Raw genomic sequence first — 13,820 nt, 5'->3', positions numbered from 1 at the left:
TGACCAATATCAAATAGCTGTAGAAATGAAATCAGTGTCGAAAAGAATAGGATGAAGAATTGACACTTTGAGCATAAAACTACTTGATGTTTTGGTGTCACATATGATGCTGATGCTAGAAATGGTGATGGTGATGGTAATGAGGATGATGAACACGCTATTGTGAGTGAATCAGAATGGAAGATTTAATATTAGTGTTAAACACAACCCTCAATCATCTTAGTACATTTCTTGCGCATTCTTCTTAAAGAGCAGTGCAATTTCATTTTCATGTAATGTGCATCCTATGTTGTAGTCCTTCTTTTTGACTCATATGCTGTGATGAAATATGTGACAGAGTTACACAATTAGGTTAATTTTAAAGGACTACTGTAAAGAAGTGTTTTTGCCACCTTTTTTGCTGTCATCTGAGAACAAGGCTAAGATTATAGCACGATAAACATTTGGGTGAAATATGAAAAATCCAGTCAAGTGACAGTTTATCCCTTAATATGATGCCAAAAAACTGGTTTGACTGATTTTATGTTTCACTGACTTAACCAGTAGTCATTTGACCAAATTGTTTTCTTTGGTATTTTTGTAGACACAAGTTAAGTGCGATAACTAGCTGTGTGGGACCTGGTCTTGAAAGCCACTTTCAGCCACTTCTAATCAAAGAGTCTCAGTAACGAGGCTTCCCACTGAACTGTCTGGTCCAATCTTTGTAATATGATCAGAAAAATCCACACAGCGTTATTGACTTTCAGTTGAGCAGGAATTTTGACAAAATGAATTTTGGTTTACAAAAAGATCGTTCAGAATTCTTTTCCTAATAAAGGGAAGTTGACTTCTGTTTCTAATTTTTAAAATTATAATTCATATCATTGTTATGAAATTTTATAGATCACTGATCTTAATTCCTCAATTCTTCATAAAAATACACTTTTATGTATTTACATCACAAATATCTATAAGTGACAATCTGAGCTGATGTCAATGCATACCTTATTCTCATCTTTATGGCATAATCACCTGGTACCCATAGAACCTTTACCAAGCGAAGAACTATCTGATTTTACATTTATATTCCTTAAGTCTTTTACCTCCAAAACCATGTGCTTAGATTTTTCTGTACCATTTTTACAAGTTTATAAAGCTTTTTTCATTTTATAAATAACATAGTATCTGGTCTTCTGGTCTTCTGAATTTTTATAGCACTATTAAATATATCTTTAAGGGCTTTTTTTTCCTAAAATAATTTTAAGATGTACTTCCAGAATAGCTTTTAGTAAATTTGAGGGCTAATTTAGAGTCTTATAACATTATGAAACCTATTATTGTAATACAGATTAAAAAAGTCACTGTCCAATGATATATTTATTTGTATTATATATGTTGAAAGTTTTGTATATCCTATACATATTTACTCTATTGTTATCATTATTATTGGCAATAACTCTTTATTACTTTTTATAGTAGCATTACCGATAGAAATAGATTTAACAGTTTTCATGGTTTTGAAAAATATAATTCAAAATTTTCTTGTAACATTATGGTGGTTTTCTTGCTTACCAACAAACTAGGAAATGGTTACTGAATACTGTCAGCTTGCTGTTTCTTACTTTATATTTTCTCTCCCTCAAATGCTGGAGTTTCCTGACATTTGTAACATGTAAAAAGAATATATATATTTTTTATTGTTTTGGAGTACAAATATGAAGTGAGTCCTAGTCAAAAACATTGCTTCCTTCTCATACATTACTGTTGGGAGTGAAAATTAGTACAACTTTCATGGAGGGCAATTAGGTTCTATTTGTCAAAATTTAAAATGCTCATACTCTTTGACTCAGTAATTTCAACTTCTAGGTTTTTATTCTATAGATAATCTTGCATACTTGTTAACACAAAATATGTGCAAATGAAATATTTGTTGCAGCCTATTTGTAATAGTAACATATGGAGAACATTGGTAACCGCTCATTATTAAGAGACTGTTTAGAGGAATTATAGTATACTCATACAGTGGATTACTATGCAGACAGTAGCTCGAATGATGACTTTTGTATGTACTAATTTGGAACAGTCTTCAAGAGTGAAAACTCAAGGAACTGAGCAGAGTATACGGTATACTACCTTTTGTGTGAAAGGAGAGAAAGAGAGAAAAGGAATTTATACATGTATGGTCGCAAATACATGGATTATCATTGGAAAAATCTCCAAGAAACTGGGTACAGTGTTTGCCTCCAGAGAGGGGAACTGGGTAACTGAGAAAAAGTAGAGAGTCTTAAGTTTTTATTTTTTATGCTTTTGTTTCATGTGTATGTAAACTTTTCTTGACATATACATATACATACACATATATGTACACACACATATATAATTTTAAAAACTAAAAGAAATACAGCCTCATGTCCTAGAAGAAATACACTGTCTGATATTACTTTTCATTTCCTCCTTCCCCTTCCATCGTTTGAAGAGGACTGAAGTTCTTTTGCTAGTTCACAAAGAACAGACATTCCTACCTTTACAACTAGCCTGCACAATCATTGCCAAGTAATTAGAGACTTGGACCTCTTAACCTTAACATTTTAAAAGTGTTTGGCTTTGTAAATATGCCAATGTAGTTTGGTCTCTGCAATCTAAAGAAAAGTGGAGATTTGATAGTTACAAAGGTAGAAAAGAATCCCCTGTGGGGTGGGAATTTTTTGTAACCAAGTAACTGCCAAATTACTTCAATGTGCTATGTACACAGTCTCAGAACGATATTCTAGCATATTGTAATTAAATCTCTGAAGATGGTTGAGTTTGCACCATATATGTAAAATATTATAAAATGTGCACCATATATGTAAAACGTATTTAGAAATTATTGGCAATAGGTTTGAAAACTTATTTCAAAATTTTAAAAGAAGTTTTTAAACTTTAAAACAATAATATAACATATCCACCAGAAAAAAATGTTAAAATTTCAATACAGAAAAAGAATTACAAATATCTTTAAATATTTTGTAAAATGCCATCTGCTTATAGGTGAAGGCTACCTCAAATCCTATATTTTGTGTTCATTCTAGTGACTGTCAGTGAGAAACAAGAAAAGTAATTTCCTTATAAGAAATTATAATTTTCTTATAAGAAATCTCAAGGACACTGGAAAAAAAATTCACATTGTCATATGCATTCTCACAGCACAGGCACAAATGCAAGCAGATCAGATCAGGGCCAATTTACTAATGTTTTCCCTTCACCATTCCCAGGAATTCATATTTTTTTCTCTTCTAAAGATGTTTAAATGACTGGACATACAAATGGACTGGCACTTGATTCCCTAGAATGACTGTAATAATACATACCCCCAGGAGAATGATGTCGTTGTTTCCTGGATCTCGGAGTCGTACAACATATGGTCTGACAGATTTTAAGCTCCAAGTATCTATTTTTAGACATGACGGTTCTCTACCCTTATCTTTTAATAAAAGAGAAAGTATTTGTTGAGCTGAGACTCACTTTCACAATAGCACTTTAGCTAGAAAGCAAGCAGCTTTGTCAGCTTAGAGAGTTTGGTGAGATGAATAATTTAGTCTGTAGGAGTAATATGTCTAGAGAAGAAATTTAAGTGGGGTCTAGATAATGCAGGTAATTAATTAAATGATCTTAGGATATCTGATTCACAATGACTAATTTAAATATGTGCTAAAAATACGTTCATATCATAAATCATGATTGTGATATTCTCAAGGACAATACAGAACATATACTTCACTACATAATAGAGAAAAAGTTAATTGTTATATGTGCTTCAAAACATTTTAAAATTGTCTCTCTCTCTCTTTTTTTGTCTTTTGCCAATGTTAACAGAGAATCAAAGTTCCTGGTCAAAATAGAGAACAGAATCAAGCTTAGGTTTATACTTAATGTCAGGAAAAATTAGCATATGTTTTTAAAGCACTTATCTTTAATTAGACAAATATTGGAATTTTAAAAGCACTTTTCTGAGAATGGTTCTAGACATTATAACAGAGACTGCTTCTTCAGATTTTCATAGTAAGTAAGAGGATACAAGGGGTTCTGCGTCATGATACTCCTCTTGGCACTAGGAAAATCATATATTCTCCTGGGCCAAAGAAGAGAATAACTCCCTCCATCTCACTGATGGCTAGGAAGTTGTCAATCTTATCAAAAACAGATGTCATTAAAATCTGCCCTCATATTCATTCCTCTCCTTTGGCAAACCTTAGGTACTGTTCCCTTGACATTGGAAAAGCAGACTTCTTAGTTAAAAGAGTGCCCAGCATGGTGCCAGGTATATTCATGCAGTCTTCAATTTACAGATGAGTTGGGTTCCAAAACTTTGGTACTCAGAGTAGAATTAAGACGATGTTATAGATGATGCTGTTGCTCTGAGAATAATCCACAAAATCAAGTGTTGTAAAAAATAGTAAAAAACAAAACTGTTGTAAAACAAGTATCAAAGCAGAAAACAACAAACTGATTAAAAATAACATTTATGCTGAATGCCGGTTTCTGAAGGCAAGGTTTCGTTAGAGGAGAATAAAGAGAATGTAGACTTCTGTAGAAATTTTGAAGAGTGTTTATTAGCACTTTTACAGACTCTCGAAGTTGTTCTTTATTTTCACATCAAAATTTCACTTTAAAAAATGTCGCTTCCTTTTTCTCTCGTTTAAATACACCATTGAGGGCCGGCCCTGTGGCTTGGTGGTTAAGTGCGCGCGCTGCGATGCTGGTGGCCCGGGTTCGGATCCCGGGTGCGCATCGAGGCACTGCTTCTCCGTTCATCCTGAGGCCGAGTCCCACGTACAGCAACTAGAAGGATGTGCAGCTACGACATACAACTATCCACTGGGGCTTTGGGGAAAAAATAAAATAAATAAAATCTAAAAAAAAATAAATAAATAAATAAATACACCATTGATACCAGTCTTCTGCTTAGGCATGATCACAGTCATGGAGGGGGAGGTTTGTAAGATGGATCAAGGGAGAGCAGAAGATTCTGGAATTAAGTACAAGGTAAAAGAGGGAGAAGAAACGAAAGGAGATTAAAAATGACGTTTCTCTCTGAAAGAGATTATTAAGGTATCGCTAACAGAGGTATATGTAGTGGAATAAAGAGAAGCATCTGGCACCTTGACACACACAGGCCTGGCTGAAGAGATGTTAGGTCAGATAATTTCCTATCCACGCCTATCAGCAAGTGACACTGTTTGTTCAGGACAACTTTGTTACAATGGTTTGAGTAGGGGATGGGGGGCAGAAGGAAGTGAGAGGGCATTAAAGCAAACACCTGCTATTTTACCTGCCTAGCAACTGGGTCCCCTTCTTTTACTCCCCATGTGCCTTTGAGGCAGGGGCTTAATTACAAGGAACAACAACAGCCTGTAATTACTGGAACGGGGAGTCCAGGCCACAGTGGGATTAGGCGCTGGGTGTTGAGCTGCTGAGCTGCTAGCCTAAGGATCCTTGAATTCTCCCTGGCTGGGAATGAAATTGGTCCCAGAATCCAGAGTGGAGCTTTAACCAGCAGGTGAAAATTAAGCACCTCCAGTTTCAAAGGTGCAGTAGTTCTCAATTCTGGCTATACATTAGAATCATCTGCTGGGGATTTAAAAAAACAAAAACAAACCAGACCAATGCCTGGGCCTTGTGTCAAACCGATTAAATCAGAATCCCTGGGGGCGCACAGCTGGGCTTCAGTATGTTTAGAAAGCTCAGAAGGTGATGTTAACGTGCAGCTAGAATTCACAGGCACGGGGTATGAGGGATGCAGAAGTGAAAAAGCCAAGCGTTCAGCTCATGGGTAAAGGGGAAGAGGGAAACTCTACAGGCAGCTCTGAAGTAGAGGATACATGTTCAGCTGGCTTGCCTGGTGTGAGTGGGATTTGGGGGACTCAGAGGGAAGCAGGAAAACATGAGCTATCTAGCAGACACTGGAGTTAGGAGTGCAGTGAAGAAGGCTGGAGGACTGTAAGGCAAAGCTTCCCATTCTTTGTTGTTTTGCTTTGGGGCAGCCCTAAATACCCTCCTCAGTGGTTATTTGACAAGCGTCATCCTGTGTCCCTTCTCAATTCCTAGCTAAGGGCAGCACTCATTTAAAATTTATCAGAATCTTTTTTTTTTTTTGCACTGATTTGAGTGCTTAGGGAGGAAGCACTCAAATCAGTGCAAGGAAGGATTTGGGAGGAAGAATGAGCCATCTTCTCATGATCATGAACATACCACCTTGGTACAGGGAGAGCAATCCTGCCCCTCAACAGAATCACAGCATTTTAGAGCTGGGAAGGACCTTCGATATCATCTGGTTCAATACTTTTCTTTTGGACTGTGAATATCTCCACTAGACTTGTTAAAGGCAGGGAGTGTTTCTTAAGTTTCATTCTTTCTCTGCTGTCCACATGGTGGATGCATAAATATAAAATGACCAACTGAATGAATGCATTTTCAGATGAGGAAGCTGAGTTGCACAGTCAGTAAATTGGTTCGTTCATTCATTCATACATTCATTCACTTAATACCAGTAAAAAACAGAAAGCTTCAGGTATCCATGAGAATGAATATACAGCATGGTGACAATAGTTAATAGTACTGTATTATATACCTGAAATTTCCTAAGAGAGTAGAAATTTCCTAAGAGAGTAGATCTTAAGTGTTCTTGCCACACACACACAAATGGTAACTATGTGTGGTGATGGATGTGTTAATTAGCTTGATTGTGGTAATCACAATATATAGGTATATCAAATCATCACATTGTACACCTTAAGTATATATAACTTTTATTTGCCAATTATACCTCTATAAAGCTGAAAAAATAAAACTAGCAAACAATTGCAATATACTCATAATTTTTACTTTAAAATAAGGTAGTGTTTTCCTATAATGGATATTTTGGTATTTCACAGAAAAAATAAGTTCTTACAGCTGGAAAAAAGTATAAGAAGCTAGAGTACCTCTGATGATCTCAGAAATGCAAGTAAATTTAATCCAACCAATATTTTGATTCATTTACTAGGAAAGGCATTGTATGAGGTTCTATAGAGGTTAGTGGAGTTTAATTATTAAGGACCCAGGCTCTGGGTTCAGATAGTCTGGGTTTGATTTCGGTTTCTTGCTTCCTATTTGTGTGATATGGAGCTATTTATTTAACCTCTTCATGCCTCCCTTTTTTTTTTTTTGTGAGGAAGATCAGCTCTGAGCCAACATCTGCCAATCCTCCTCTTTTTTTTTTTTTTTTTTTGCTGAGGAAGACAGGCCCTGGGCCAACATCCATGCCCATCCTCCTCCACCCTATATGGGACGCCACCACAGCATGGCCTGACAAGTGGCACGTCCGTGCGTGCCCGGGATCGGAACCGGCAAACCCCGGGCCACCACAGCGGAGCACGCGCACCCAACCGCTTGCGCCACTGGGCCAGCCCCCATGCCTCCCTTTTCTTAAGTGTAAAATGGGAATAACAAAACCTGCCTTCCAGGGATAATAGTAACTTACACATAATAAATACTCAAAAAATGTTAGCTATTATAAGCACAATTTAATATCCTCTGCTATTTTGAACACCCCACTGCTAAGAAGAATAGGACCTGTTTTACTTTACTGAGCCTCATGCTGCATTTGGTGTGCCAGTGTGGAGAAGGGGCTGGAGCCAGTTGAATTTGGGCAAAATAATGAGGAGAGGAGTTTGAAGGACCATCTAGAAGGAAGAAAATGCGAGCCAGTGAGTCTAAGGGGGGATGTGAAAGTTGTTTTTCTGTGTGGTGTGGTATGTAACCTCCTTGACAAAACCCGCAGTGGAATCTACTTTGCTCACTAATGTTTTCAGGTAATATGGTTTACTCTAGCAAAACTGAAAGTGGTTCTGGGTTCTGGGCTTCTGGGTCCAGCAGGGAGCGTGTGCAGCTGGCAGAGCCGAGGGTGGGAGGACAGTTGGCACCTGGATTCCAAAAAGATAAATGAGACTCTGTCTGTGCCCTCAAGGAATTGCTGTCTAATAGCAGAGGAGATCAATATGTATGCACCAAATTCATTTTAACACATGGTAGAATGAATCCAGTGTTACAATGATTGAACAAAGTGCTACAGAAATACAGAAGTGGGAAAGATTTATTCTGAATGGGGGTTTGGAAAGGCCTCAGAAAGAGAAGATATCACCCTCCCTGGGTTAAGTGATTATTATGGACTGAATGTTTCTGTCCCCCCAGAACTCATATGTTGAAATCCTAACCTCCAATGTAATGATTAGGCAGTGATTAGGGGGGCTGATTAGATTAGGAGGGTGAGGCCCTCATGAATGGAATTAGTGCCTTTATAAGAGAGACCACAGAGGGCTCTCTTGCTCCCTTCTTCGTGTGAATATACAGTGAGAAGATGGTCATCTACCAAAAAGTGGGTCTTCCCAGACCCTGAATCTGCTGGCACTTTGAACTTGGACTCCACAGCCTTCAGAACTGTAAGAAATAAATCTTTGTTGTTTCAACTACTCAGTCTATGGTATTTCTGTTATAACAGCCCTAATGGACTGACAGTGACTAACAAGCGAAGATGGAGAGCAGAGGAGCAAGCAAAGAATTAGAGGCAAGGAAGTGCAATGCTGTGCTTGGAAACTTGTGAGACTACATGGTATTAGAAAATGCCTACAACTAACTCCTGTCTCTAGACCTTTTGCTTTGTAAACCACTATTTATTGGGGATTATGTTACTTGCAGCTAAATACAATCCTGATAGAGTGCTCAGTACATATGTGTTAAATGAATAAATAGAGGAATGAGAAGAGGATTGGAATGGAAGGTCACAGATCTCAACTCCAATTCTGACTCTCCAACCGTAGTAGCGGACAGAGATGTTTTATCCGTCCAACTTCCCTTTCTTCATTTTAATAATAGTAAGACCTCTTTTCCTTTGAGGAACTGCTTCTTCCCAACTTCAAATGGTTTTGCTGGGATGGCCAATCACATTATATCCTGCCACCTTCACCTCTCCCCTGAAATAATGGAGGTGATCACATGACTTAAGGAAAGCCAATCAGAGTCTTTATTTTGTATTTTATGTTCAAGACTGAGTTAGAATTTCTCTCTTTTCCCTTGAGTTTCCAGTTAAAAGGATGTAACCTTAGAGATACTTGCATCCACATATCTTGTCCCACAGAAGAGCCTGAGGGAATGAGGCCCATGTACAGAGAGAAGCTGACATGAGACGCAGAGAGAGCTGTGGACCTAATTTAATTCCTGGGTTTAGTCATGCCTGAGGAAATCTCGGGCCCTCTTCTTTCCACATTATAAGAGAAAAAAAAATCCCCCATCCCTTTTTCTGCTTGAGTTAGTTTGAGTTGTGTTTCTGTCACTGGTAACTGAAAGAATTCTGTGTATTAGAGTCACTCACTAACTAACAACATTATTTGTTAGATATGTAATTTTTACCATGTTGGGCCTTGGTTTCCTTATCTATAAATAAGGGAGTTGGACAAGATAATCATTAATATTCCTTCAAGCTCAGTTTGAATTTTTCACGCTTCTTTAAAAACTGTAGAGTTCCAGCTAAAATATGCTTGAATCCTTAGCCTTTATTTTTCTGAGGGAAAAATAATCTATAAAGGGAAATTCTCATAACACCAGGCCGAAACCTACTTTCCTTTCTTTATATCAACCGTTAAGTTAGATCATCACAACTTTAAGAAATACCTTCCGAAAATGGAATGCAGTCATTCAAAAATGATAAGATTACCTCATAATTTAGTATATGATAAATGTGGCATGTCAAAGCAGTGGGCAAAGTAAGTATTCATTAAATGATACTGGAACAATTGGCTAGCAACTTGGAAAAGAAACAGAACCAAGTCTCTACCTTGTTTCTTCTTCCAAAATAAAATCCAGATGATTCAAAGATTTAGAGGAAAACTAAGAAAAATAACGAAGTACTCCAAGAAAATGTGGGTAACTGTTCTTCATAAACTTGAGATGGGAAAGGACTTTTTAAGTGTGACAAGTCAGTATAAACTCAAATACAGTATAGGCCAGGGGTGAGGAGCACAGGTTCTGGAAGCAACAGTCTGGGTTGAAATCCTGATTCCACAAACATATTAGCTTATGATCTTGAAAAAGTCACTTAATCCATCTAAGCCTCAGTTTCCTCATCTGCAAAATTATGATACCTACCTCATAGGTTGAATAAGGCAAAAAACTTTATGTATAGGAATATTCTGGAAGAATATAACCAAAAGGATATAAATAAAATGTAACTAGTGGTTATTCCTAGGTGATGGAATTATGGGTGATTTTTTTTGCCCTCTTTTTCTATTTTCTATAGAAACATATTTCTATTTTTATAGTTTCTATAGTGAATTAAAATATTGTTTCTCTCTGAGTGTCAGCATAGTATTGCAATTATGATCACAGACTCTGGAGCTGGACTTCTTAGGTTCCAATTACTTATTAGCTGTGTGAGCTTGGGCAAGTTACTTAGCCTCTACCTCAGTTTTCTCATCTGTAAAATGGAGATAATATTATTTCCATCATAGACTTAAATGAATTAATACAGATGAAGTGATTAGAATAGTAGCTGGCAGATAGTGTTACATGAATGTTTTCAAATATTCATATTTTCCTCCTCTATATCCTTTCTCTCAAAATTCCTATTCTTTGGATACCTTTAAGTCAACAAACTAAGTTACAAGTATATGTGATTATAGTTTAATGCAGGTGCCAGCAGACTATGGCCAGTGGCCAGGTGGCCCTTGAGCTAAGAACAGTTCTTACCTTTTAAAAGAGTTGTAAAAAAAGAAAAAAAGAATGTGCGACAGAGATAGTATGTGGCCCGCAAAGCCTCAAATATTTACTATCTGGACGCTTATAGAAAAAGTTTGGTGACTGTTGGCTTGTTTCCCCTTTTAAATACGTTTGCCATTTAAAATCACCACACTACAAATACCAAGGAATAAATCTGTACAGGTGGAATTTCAAGAAATGCGGTATACAGGAAGGGAGATGGTTTTGGACAAAGAAGATTTTATGCCATCTTGTGAATATTTGCTCCCCTGCTCCATGGTAAGATAATGCTTCCCACCAGTGATTAAGAATCGCTTCACGGTAGTTGACGGCATGGTACTGTAGGATCAAACAACCCAAAAGGTACTTATACTCACCAGGCTGAATGGGATAGAGGCTCCATGGGGTCTCAAATGATTAGTGTGTTTCTCTTGGCCAACTCTGTCCTGCTGATGGTGGCAATCTGACTACTATGGGAATCCAGGATCGTATCAAGTCTAGAATCAGCAAATTTGCCAGGCTAAGTATTCAGTTCCTTGCCACAGACCCTTGTGGTAATTGAGTGTGGGAGTGGGAAAGCTGACTCACGAAGTCTGTCTAGATCCCAGTCAGGCACATTTCAGAGAAAGAAAGTTGCCAGTAATAAAATCTTTAGAAATCTAAGGTTGTAAAAAGCAATTGTTTTGAAAAGGGGGGAAATTAAGCTAGATTTTTAGTTTGTTTGTTTGCATACAGGAAGAATGTTAGCCTGTGACTATTGGGGTAACGTTATCTACTGCTTTATTTGGCTTTAAGCAATTTGTAGCCTTTTCATCTGTTTTCATATGCAAACAAAACAGCCAAAGGCAAGAGAATGGGAGAAGAGACTTCATGTTCCTCCGACGGCCTTCAAGTGAGACTGGTAGGAAGCTGGCAGGTCTGTCTAGGAAGTTGATGTGGGGTGGGAGATGCATTTGTCTACTGAGTCCAGGACTCTCTGGGTGTTGTGGCAGTGGGTGGAGGGTGGGGAATGGAGGGCCACTTCTTTTCTGACCTTAATTAGGTCTGTTGAGACTCAAACATGCATGGTCAACCAAGGGTCTGTGGTTTGCCAGAAGTCTATTTGCATGAAAAACTAAGGACACTTCCTATGCAGAGTGGGTCAAGCAGGCTCTTTTGGCACATTAAGAAAACCTTAGTTATAAGAGGGTAGAGGTGCTTCTGAATATAACACTATATTCAGACTTGACTTTCAGCCCATCCCTTGAGTCTAAGTCCAATTCGGGGAGCAAGGCCTCCAGAGTCTGTGCTCTCCCCTGCAAGAGATTTCTACACTAGAAAAAGGGGGAGATTGAGGGCTGGCCTGGTAGCGTAGTGGTTGAGTTTGCGTGCTCTGCTTTGGTGGCCTGGGGTGCGCAGGTTTGGATCCCGCTTAACAAGTCATGCTGTGGCGGCATCTCACATATAAAGTGGAGGAAGATGGGCACAGATGTTTGCCCAAGGCCAATCTTCCTCAGCAAAAAAAAAAAAAAAAAAAAAAGAGGAGGATTGGCAATGTTACTGGACACATACACAGGTTCTTTTTTTTTTTTTTTGTGAGGAAGATCGACCCTGAGCTAACATCTGCCAATCCTCCTCTTTTTGCTGAGGAAGACTGGCCCTGGGCTAACATCCATGCCCATCTTCCTCTACTTTATATGGGATGCCGCCACAGCATGGCTTGACAAGCGGTGCGTCGGTGCATGCCCAGGATCCGAACCTGCAAACCCCGGGCCACCACAGCAGAGTGTGCGCACTTAACTGCTTGTGCCACCGGGCCCGCCCCCACAGGTTCTTTACCCACCACACAAGAGGGGCCAAGTAAAAACTGGAACTCCAGGCTTACGGCAAGGAAAGGGTTTTTATTCCAGGTGACATCAGCCAGGAGACGAGAGTGAGCCTCAAATTTCTCTCGTCTCCCCGAAGGATGGGAAGCAAGGGGTTTTAAAGGTTTCGAGGGACAGCATGTGCTGGGGTTTTAGGTAAGGGAGGGGGAGCATGTGGCCTTGCTGGTTGGCCCTTCCCATCAGCCTGTGTTTGGCCTTGAAGACTGAATTTCTTTTCCTTGACTGTCTGGACTTTTTTGGGTAGTTTTTATCTTCAGCCTGCGTTTGGCCTTTTGAGGCTGAATCTTGACGTCCGGACTTTGATTTCCTGGGAAACAGCTCACTCATATACTAAGGAGGGACAGAAAGACCCGGTTAGTTTTAAACAACAGTTGATTCTGCTGACTATGCACAGCTGCAGTTAGCAAAGCTTATCTCAAAGTTTTTGCTCTTTTCTTCTAGCCCAGGGAAAATTTTTTAACCTCTTCGTGCTCCGTTTCAGCAACAGATGTTAGCTCAGGGCTAATCTTCCTCACAAAAAAAAAAACAAAAGGAGGAGGGGGAGGAGATGCTCCAATACAGATTTGGCAATGTTTTCTTTTCTCAAGTAAGGTCATTTAAAAACACATATACCATCTAATGGCTTCAGAAATAAAAGAGAATTGTAAAGGGGATATGTGACAATGCAAATTTGATTTAAAAATTTAATTACTTTACCTTTTATAAAAAACCCAGAAAGATGAAAACTTTAGAATGGCTTCTAGGAAAATCTCCCCTCCCCCATGTTGCAGCTACTTCCTTTCATCCCTTTTCCTCTTTGTTCCTTCACCTTTGCTTACTCCCTCCTCTGATCTTCCACACACAGCCCCCTAGTGTTTCAAACCACACTTTTTTCCTCTTAATTACATCAATTTAGTAGGGTGTGGGTCAACTATGGTCTTGGGGAGGGGAGACGAGGGGGAAGCATCTAGAGGAGCAGAACCTCAGGCTGCGAGTGAGACCTACCACTGGAAATAAGGTCCGGGAGCACAGGAGATTTGTCTGGTTTTCCACTATATCCCCCCACCCTGAAGACAGGGCCTGGAATGTGCAGGCGCTTAATAAATGTTCACTGAATCAATGACTGAAATACAGGCAAGGTACATACAGGTACCACTATAACACACCACCAATATAAAGAGTAGTCACTGCTCTTATTGGAGGTAAGGACAACATTTTGCAAATCAT

Source organism: Ceratotherium simum, chromosome 1, assembly GCF_057802395.1.
Source record: "Ceratotherium simum simum isolate JZ-2026a chromosome 1, ASM5780239v1, whole genome shotgun sequence".
NCBI classification, from domain to species: Eukaryota; Metazoa; Chordata; class Mammalia; order Perissodactyla; family Rhinocerotidae; genus Ceratotherium; species Ceratotherium simum.
Note: the sequence above shows the minus strand (reverse complement) of the source record.